At 36.8% G+C, this 9342-nt stretch overlaps 1 long non-coding RNA gene across 1 annotated transcript; it reads left to right on the top strand.

The window, feature by feature from the left end:
- Window positions 1–2179: 2179 nt before the first annotated feature.
- Window positions 2180–9342, top strand: LOC116583108. The gene is made up of 4 exons (XR_004282617.1): window positions 2180–2203; window positions 4525–4608; window positions 8362–8511; window positions 9188–9342. It is a non-coding gene; the product is annotated as an uncharacterized LOC116583108 (long non-coding RNA).

The following is a 9342-nucleotide window of genomic DNA, read 5'->3' as shown; positions in this document are numbered from 1 at the left end:
ACCTTGGGCACTGTTGGTGGGAACATAAAATGGTGTAGCCACTGTGGAAAACAGCATGGCAGGTCTCCAAAAAACTTAAAAATAGAATTACTATATAATGCAGTAATTTCGTGTCTGGGCATGTACCCAAAAGAATTGAAAGCAGGGTCACAAAGACATATTTGTAAACCCATGTTCATAGCAGCAATATTCACAACAGCTACAATATGGAAACAGCCCAAGTATTCACTGACAGATGAACAGATAAGCAAAATGTGATACACACACACACACACACACACACACATATATGCATACATGTGTATATATACATACACACACACATACATACTATGGGATATTATTCAACCTTTAAAAAGAAGGAAATTCTGGGGCACCTGGGTGGCTCAGTGGGTGAAGCTGCTGCCTTCGGCTCAGGTCATGATCTCAGGGTCCTGGGATCGAGTCCCGCATCAGGCTCTCTGCTCAGCAGGGAGCCTGCTTCCTCCTCTCTCTCTCTCTGCCTGCCTCTCTGCCTACTTGTGATCTCTGTCAAATAAATAAATAAAATATCTTTAAAAAAAAAGAAGGAAATTCTAATGTTTTCTAAAGCACATGGATGAATCTTGATATATTATGCTAAGTGAAATAAAGAAGTCACCAATAGACAAATATTGTATGATTCCAGTTATATGAGGTACTTAGAGTAGTCGAAATCAGAGACAGAAAAAAAATAGAATGGTGGTTGCCAGGGGCCAGAGAGAGGGAATGGGGAGTTAATGTTTAATCAGTATAAAGGATTAATTTTTCTAAGATAAAGAATGGGAATTTACAGTGCTGATATAGCATAGTATTATTAATGTATTTAATACCACTGAACTGGACACTTAACAATGGTTAGGATGGTAAATTTTGATAGAAATATTTTACCACAATAAAAAAATGTAAAAAAAAAAAAGATATTTGCTAAAGAAAGATAAACAAAGAAAAGAGAAAAGAAGAAGAAAAGAAAAAGAAAGAAAAAAGAAAACCCTAGAGTTGAATCCGTGTCAATCCCAGTCAAAACCATTTGCAGATCCTTGTAGCTAATGGTTGAAATTCAGTGTAATTAGATTTAAAGGTATTGATTCTTTTCCAGTTGCCATTAGGCATAGTTTCTTATTACATTAGACATTTCTTCAGGTGCCAGAGAACATGACATCTCAGTCCATGAGTACATGTCCTGAACACCCACATCCACATGCCCACTTGTTCATAAAGTCAGGAGCTAGTGAGGCATTTTTGCTAATTTTCCAATTTCCCTTTTAGCTGGCAACAGTATTTTATTGGTGAGCATTTACATGACCCAATTTCATTCTTCCTCTAAATCCCCACAGACAATTTTGTAACTGAATTCTCCATATGCAGTACTTTTTTATTGTTCGGTCATCTAGAGCCCATTGGCCTGACCATATAGCAAAGGTCTTTGGCTACAACCCAAGTCTATAAATACTGAAACACCCTCTAGAGGACCTGAATCTAATTCCTCTTCTGCTTTTAATTAAACATTTCTCAGTTCTATTCATTATGTATGTGAACTTGCCCTTGCTTGCTTCCATCAAAGTTTTACCATCTGCTGGGCATATCGTGGCTGATTTCCAAATGGCATTATGGCTCTAAGATTGGGAATTCCCTAACATTGAAAATTCCCTAAATTTGGGAACTCCTGCTAGTGACCAGCAAGCTTATTTTTCATCAGTAGGGAGAGAACAAGATATTAGCTGCACAGCAATGGGAACAAGGAGTTCCTCAGAGATCATAAGATCTATGGAAAATGAGGCAATCCACTCATGTGTGTGGCATACCTCACTGAAATCCCCCTCAACCTTGTGCTGTCCTTAAACTTCCATTTTTTAAAAAAATATTTTATTCATTTATTTGAGAGAGAGAATGAGCAGAAGGAGAAGGACAAGCAGACTCCGTGCCAAGTGAAGAACCTGAGTCGGGGCTCAATCTCATGTCCCTGAGATCATGACTTGAGCAGAAACCAAGTGTCAGATGCTCAACCAACTGAGCTACCCAGGCATCCCTTAAACTTCCATTTTTATAAGTAAACTCTGCCATGGTCCTCTCTCCCTATTACAATGCTATCAGAAAGCTTAATTCTATTAGAATGCTTCTATGACATCATCTAATTCATCACTGCTATTTCTGTCCTTAGATTTATTTGACCCTTCTGTGATGGGTAAAATTTTAATTAACATCCAATAAGAAGCCAACACTTTCTTTTCAAGTAAGCTAGAATTAGCAGCAGTCAGGCGGTCCTCAGATCCAGCATCCATGAGGCCTCAGAGGAGTAACCTTATTCAAATTATGCCAAAGGTCTAATTTATTCTGATTGCAGATACCTCTAATGTAATGAGAGCAGCCAGGTCCTAAGAGTTCAATGGGATTGCTTGTGACACCACTCTCTGTAACTCTTTTAATGCTTGTTTTTGCTCAGAGCCCAAGGCTAATTCAAATTTCCTTCTGGCGACTTTGTGATTAGGAAGCAACAGGATTCCTAGATGAGAAAGATGATTTTGCCTTTACCTAGCAAGTAAACTGAGTGAATCAGAGGGTTCATCACATTCAGTCCTTAATAATCTGCTGTTTACATTTAGTTCCTGCTTAATATACTGGCTAGACAGGGTTATTGCAATGGCAGTTAGTGGGAATCAAGATTCTCACTTCAAGCAGTTCTTTAATCAAAGCAATGATAATTTACTGCCCTTCTGGATTTTTATCTTGCTTAATGCTAACTACTGAGGAGAACTCAGGTAATTCCCAGGTTCTTGTTTATCACGGCCGATTTAAACTGGACCAAAGGCAGACTGAATTTATATCCCTTTTGAAAATCATCCCCATGTCTTGTTCACATGTAACACCTATCCCAGTTACGTGTGTAGTTATAGGCAATGAGACCACAGAATAATCAACAATTTTCAGTTTGTAGCTGTATCTCTACCTTAATTTTCTTAACTCAGCAAGTATTCCCTCCCAGTTTCAACTTTCAGCCCTTGAGAACACATCCTTTTCCCCCATAGAGCCATTCATATCCTCCACAGGGATAACTCTGCCTGAGCACTGGGCAAAGATGCTTTGGCATGTGCTCTGACATCTTAGTGCAGAAGCTTTACTTCATTGTTAAACTATTTTCCACACTGTCTCCTATATTGCTCTCTTGGTCACTCATATTTACTGAGGGATTTGTGAGGTAGTATCACAGATCCTACTTGTTTATTTGTTAGGTCCCCTCAGGTCTTTTTGCCAGTTCCTTGGACCCACCCTTTGGCTTTGATGTGTTTTCTCTGCAAAGATATTGCCTGAAGATGATGGCTCTTTAGAGGATGGTTCTAGAATATTGAGGTGCCCTGATGAGCCACAAGTGCCTGGAAATCACATTGTTTCCCGAGTCGGGGCAGCCAAATGCCAGGGACTGACCATATGGGCAAAGAGAAATCCAGATCCTTTACTCTGAAGTGGGACTCATGTTCTTGAGCTCTCCTAGGGATCCTATTGAATCTGGGAATTCTCCTGAAGTTGCATATCTGCCTTGGTTTGTTCCCTTGCCCTCTCTGGTTTCTTATTCCCTTCTTTCTTTCTCCTGGGAGTACATCATAAATCACTTGTATTTAAATCCTTCGTCCAGGGTCTGCTTCTAGGAAATCTGACTTAAGATACCTAACTAATAATATCCAATTCTTGTCATCCCTCTGGGTAATCTTTATGCCTTAGAGAAGGGATGGCAAACGGGTGTCCTTTGTCACCAGGCTCTCTTCTGATTTCATTGCTATCACTTTCTACTTCCATTGTGCATGTCATGGCATCTTTCCTGCTGAACTCAGATGCCAGCTCAGAGTTCTCTACACCATGCGTTAGAAAAGCACAGATAACCCTGAAATGTTCTAAGTGTTTTACTTCAATATAAAACAACAGTAAATTATACCAAGCCTGTCCTTTTAACCACTCCATCTCCCACCCTCACTATCCAGAGAATCTTACACGTAAATCAGATTAAATCCACGCTATCTTATCTGCCTAATCGTGTATTTAGAAGTGAGTATGTACACTGATGTTTTCTTCTCTATTTTCATTAGGGATTTTTAAAGGGATCGTACACCTCTATGGTCAGAGAGAAAGAACGCATTGTCTTGTTATGGATGATCACTGGGATATCTTGAAAAGATCATCAGTTTACTTGGAGTGTGCCTCTCAGTCTTTTGAATTTCATGAACATGGAATTTCATGAAAATGGAATTTAAAAGTGAATATATTGAAAGATGCAGTTCTTTCTTCTGCTTCTTCACAGAACAACTTCAACTTGGCTGCTCTGATCACCAATCTTTAAAAGACAGTTCTTTCTTTATCATACTGTGTCTAGTGAGTTTTGTTACTGTTGAGTATTTTGTAAACTTCTATATTAACTTGTTATTGTTGGTGTCTCTAATTATAAGAAAAAATTAAATAAAGTTTTCATGAGAACAGGGACCTTATCTGACTTGTTTACTATTGTATTTCCCACAGTCGATCAGCCTGGCACTGAGGAGGAATTCAACCAATAGGAGATGAACAAGTTAATGATGAATGAAATAGTAGGAAGAAGCACAGGTGAGGACTGGTCTATGTGGAACTTGAATACCCAATGCAGAAATGGAGAATCACATCTTATTACCTATTCTTATGATTTTATTATGATTCTGCCTTATAAAACAGTGGATTGCACATGGTTCTTGGAGTTAGACACAATCTATGTTAACATCCTGGGTCTATCACTTACTAGTTGAGGGTTACTTAAATTTCCAGGGCCCAGTTTGTTCCTCCTTAAAATAATATTGTGCCAGGTAGGGTTTACAAGGGAGATAAAGTGAGGCAAAATGTTTAACATATAGTATCTGGCACATAGCAAGTACTTAGTAAAGGTAACTATTTTGGAACTTAGATCATATAATATTTTTTATGTATTAAGAAGAAATATGGAGTAAATTGGTATAATTCCTTTATGTAATACAATTATACACACTATTATGAAAACAAAAAATATTTATCTGAATAATAAACTCCTGGCTCTAAAATGAGATATAAGAGCCTGGAGATCATCCTGCCAATCATTCCATTAGATAATAATTAAGATTTATTTTTCATATTTTTGGGGCAGCTTATAAAATAATTTTGAGACATTACTAGATGTTTAACAGCTGCTTGACATTTATACACCAAATATATCAAATAGGAAATATAAAAACACCACTTAGAGAATGCCATGGATCTATGTGGCTCCTTTAGACCCAAATTTTCTTGCTGATCTCTGGAGAAAGTTGAGCTGTATAAATTTCATTCCAGTTAACCTTAGTCTTCTTCTAGTTCATTGACTTTATCATAATTGAAAGCAAGTAATTAAACACACAAAATTGTATTATGTCATAATAAAAAAAAGACAAAATGTTTGTTTATTTGCTTGCCCCCTCCCCAGGATTAAAATAATCATGTCTATCTGGGACAGTATCAGTGACAGATTTTTGCATTTATCCATACATGATATAGAATGGCAGTCAGACACTGATATTTTAAAGCAGGAGTGGGGACCAGCAAGCAAGCAAGCAGAAAACCACTGAACAACTAAAACAAAAATCTTGTCTTTTTTGTTATGACATAATATAATTTTATTTATTTTAATTTTTTAAAAAATAGCTATCCAACTATGATGTATTTTAGCACAGTCAGGTAAAAATCCTAATTATTTTTGCCAAAAAGAGAGTGCTGAACAAGGATGTTTGTGGGCTAAAAATTCTTTTATGGAACTCATTAGCTGTATCAGACACAAAAATATGTATGATGTTATAAAACTGCTGAAAACAGAGGGGGCATTCAGTGCCATTTAGAGTTTATTTGGACCTCAAACTACTTTCATAACCTTGAAATTCTTTCAAGTAGTATATGTAGTAGCAAATGGTATTATTCTATTGAGTTTACAGTGTTATTAGAGTTTATGCAATGTTCAAGCAATAGCTTTTGAAATAAATAGAATACTATAACCATAGGAAATTATGTGTAAGTGATCAAATCAACTTAAAGGTTTCTAAGATTAAAGAAAGCATTTTTGTGTATAAAGTCACACAATTCTCCTTTATTAGAATTAGCTTTATTTTTTCCATGTTTGCCTATTCTAATGGACATGTTTGTCTCTCTGCTTACACATTTCTGTCTCTCTCCTCCCCATTGTTAAAGTATACATGCATTGCATCAACTCCCGGGCTTTCGTGCAGAATAGTACCAAATCCAACCACTGCATACCTTCTTTTCTGGACAAATTGCTGGGTTAAAGCTGGCCATGTTCCTTAGGAAAGCCAGTCCAGATAAGCTTTAAGACATCTTGTTGGAATACCAGACACCAAAGTACTTTCTTTCCAGCAGGAAAAAATACCAGTTGCTACCACCATAAGAAGAAATAATCTCAATCTTGTCTGGTCAAAAGATAATCAGTGATTGGACCAACCAAATCCTATTATAACTCGGATTTCTGTTCTATGAATGATTATGTTTATCCTATTTTTAAGGCAGCTGGTGCTGGAATTTCTGTTGTTGTTGTTGTTTATATAAAACATCATAGATTTAGCAACAAAATTACTCTTTTTAGAAAAGGGAATTTATATTTTTTCCTGACTCATTCAGATATAGGAATTTAAGCAATACCAATAAAGTTGAATTTTACTTTATTCTTCAGGCTGTGATATAATAGTTCTATGGTTTTTCCCCTTGAAAAGCAGATTTTCTTTCTTTCTTTTTTTTTTTAAACATCTTAATTTAATTTAATTTAATTTTTTTCAGTGTTCCAAGATTCATTGTTTATGCACCACATCTAGTGCTAAAAAGCAGGTTTTCTAGAATGTGTGATAGCATTGTAGATATTCCCTGGAATATCCAAAATCCTTGTAGTAATTTTACTCTGCTGATGCAGAAATGGAGCTCAGTCCCCATAGAAAGGTTCACTGGAGGTTAGGGTGAAGGAGAGGGTCACATCCCAGCTGTACACCTTAATATAGAATATCAGACCTCCATTTTTTAACAAGTACTTTGTGTCTTCTTTCCCGGGAATTTCTGACCATCTTTTCTGTAGATCCTGGCTCCTGTTAGGCTGTGTTTCCTTGCTTCTCTGTTTTCTGGCCCACTTATGTTGGGTGTCCCCTGGAAATTCAACTCTCCACCTTTAAAAGAAAAAAAAAAAAAAGGATTTTATTCTTCCTCACATCTTCTTAGCTGTAGAACCCCCTTTGTACAACCAAGAACTGAAATGCTCTATTAAATAAAATATTAACCAAGCTGAGACTTACCTTTTGCAGTTAAAAACTGGCAAAGGCTTTGCAGCTGAAGTCTTATTTTGCATTTCCATAAGACTCTGTGGAAAGATAAGTTTATTTTCTATTTCTTTTGAATCATGCCCCTTCTCTTAAAAAAAAAAAAAAAGAAGTAACTTTATATAACACTTTACCCCTTTACTACAATTGTCTGTCTCACTAGAACATGAACTCTCTGAATACAAAAATCTGTCATACGTACTGTGATTTCTCTAGAACTCAGCACCTTGGTGATCAATAAATATTTGTTGAATGAATGAAAACATAACTGAATACTAAAAATAAAAATATAAGTATATAGGAATTTAAGTTGACCAAATATTATAGATATTTGCAAAATACTATTCAAATATTCTATCCACTTATTCTCCATGTAATGAATTTAGACTATTCATTCTTTAATATTATCTGATTTGAATTGGCTTTTTAAAACTCCTGGGGCACCTGGGTAGCAGTTGTTAGCGTCTGCCTTCAGCTCAGGTCATGATCTCAGGATCCTGGGATCAAGCCCTGAATTGGGCTCCCTGCTCAGTGGGCAGCCTGCTTCTCCCTCTCCCAGAAAGACAGACTACCAGAGGGTAATTTCTTTACACTTCTTATTAATCTATGTTGAAAACAATAGTAAATTCTTGGCTTTCCTAGGTATTAAATTAGGGTTGTATTCCTATCCATAAAGTTACATAAAAGAAAGCGGTTTCGGAAGATCAGACTAATTTTAAGTTTGGTCATGCAGGAAAGCAAACCAATCCCCCCAAACTGATCTCAAGATATAAACTGCTATAGGAGAAGCCCCTACAGGTTTTGCTTGTTTGTTAATGCAAGCCCCTGACTTAAGCTTTGATTGCAGTGGCATTTTATTTCAAAGAAGCGTATTTTGAATAAATACAGTACCAGGGACACAGCTAGATACAGAACCAAGCCACTTCCCTCTCCTAAGGCTTCCTTATTTTGGAGATCTTAGTTGATTTTGATAACAGACCATTTGAGCAACTTGTTTTTTCTCTTCCAGTGCCTTAAAGTCCTGCTTTTTTGTTTTAAATTCACCAATAAAGAATGATCCTGTGAAACCTTCGGCCTCTACCATCGATCCCATTAAAAGCAGAACCCTAAGTCTGTGCGTTTTTTCTCCCTCTACCCATGACCTTCCTGTGTGGCCCAGGTGTGTTATATGATTTCCAAGTCTTGTAAGTAATAAAGCTTTAGTTTTTTGTAATTTCCTCATGGTTATTGCTGAACGGTCTTGCAATCATAGCAAAAATCACAAAAGCCAGTCTAACCACAACACTGGCTATTGATAGGCTGAGAGCAGTACAGAACAATTGTGTTTTTCCAGGTCTCTTCAGGTTGTGGATTGAAAATGGGCAATTTGCAATAGTAATATTCAAAATTTACTGGGCTCTTGTCTCCTCCTATAGAATATAGTAACAGCCACCAACAGATACCTGCTCTGTCTTCTGGGAATCTCATAAAAAGTCCTCACACTTTTTCAGATCTGGTCCTTCATCATATGTAATATTAATGAAGCCATTTGATGATGTACGTCCACCACCCCCTCAAGTTTGATATTGGTGCTATTGTGAGAAAATCTATGTACTCTCTAAGATGTTCCCATAATGACAAAATCTCAAGCTGCCAAAGTCATGTAGAATTCCTTGGATCTTCATCTGACATAGTCATATCATGACCCAAGCAGATTTGGGATGGGAGGGTAATCCAAAATGACACAGAAACTTTTATGAAAGCATCTCCTACATTACCTTCTTTGTCTAAAGGTATAATGTGAACTCGGGTCAGATGAACATTATACTGTCTTTTTTTCCCTGTCTTTCCTCTAGGTACACTTGCAAAGTCACCCAAGCCATCAAGTTGCCAGCTATTAGGAATGAAAAACAATGTCTTCCCCATCAATAGCTGCTATGAAACACAATTTTTGGTGTCTCTGCCTAGTGATTCATTTCATATCCTAACATTTATCTGAATCTTCATTAAG

Source organism: Mustela erminea, chromosome 2, assembly GCF_009829155.1.
Source record: "Mustela erminea isolate mMusErm1 chromosome 2, mMusErm1.Pri, whole genome shotgun sequence".
Lineage (NCBI taxonomy): Eukaryota > Metazoa > Chordata > Mammalia > Carnivora > Mustelidae > Mustela > Mustela erminea.
This window is presented reverse-complemented; position numbering and strand designations above follow the sequence as displayed.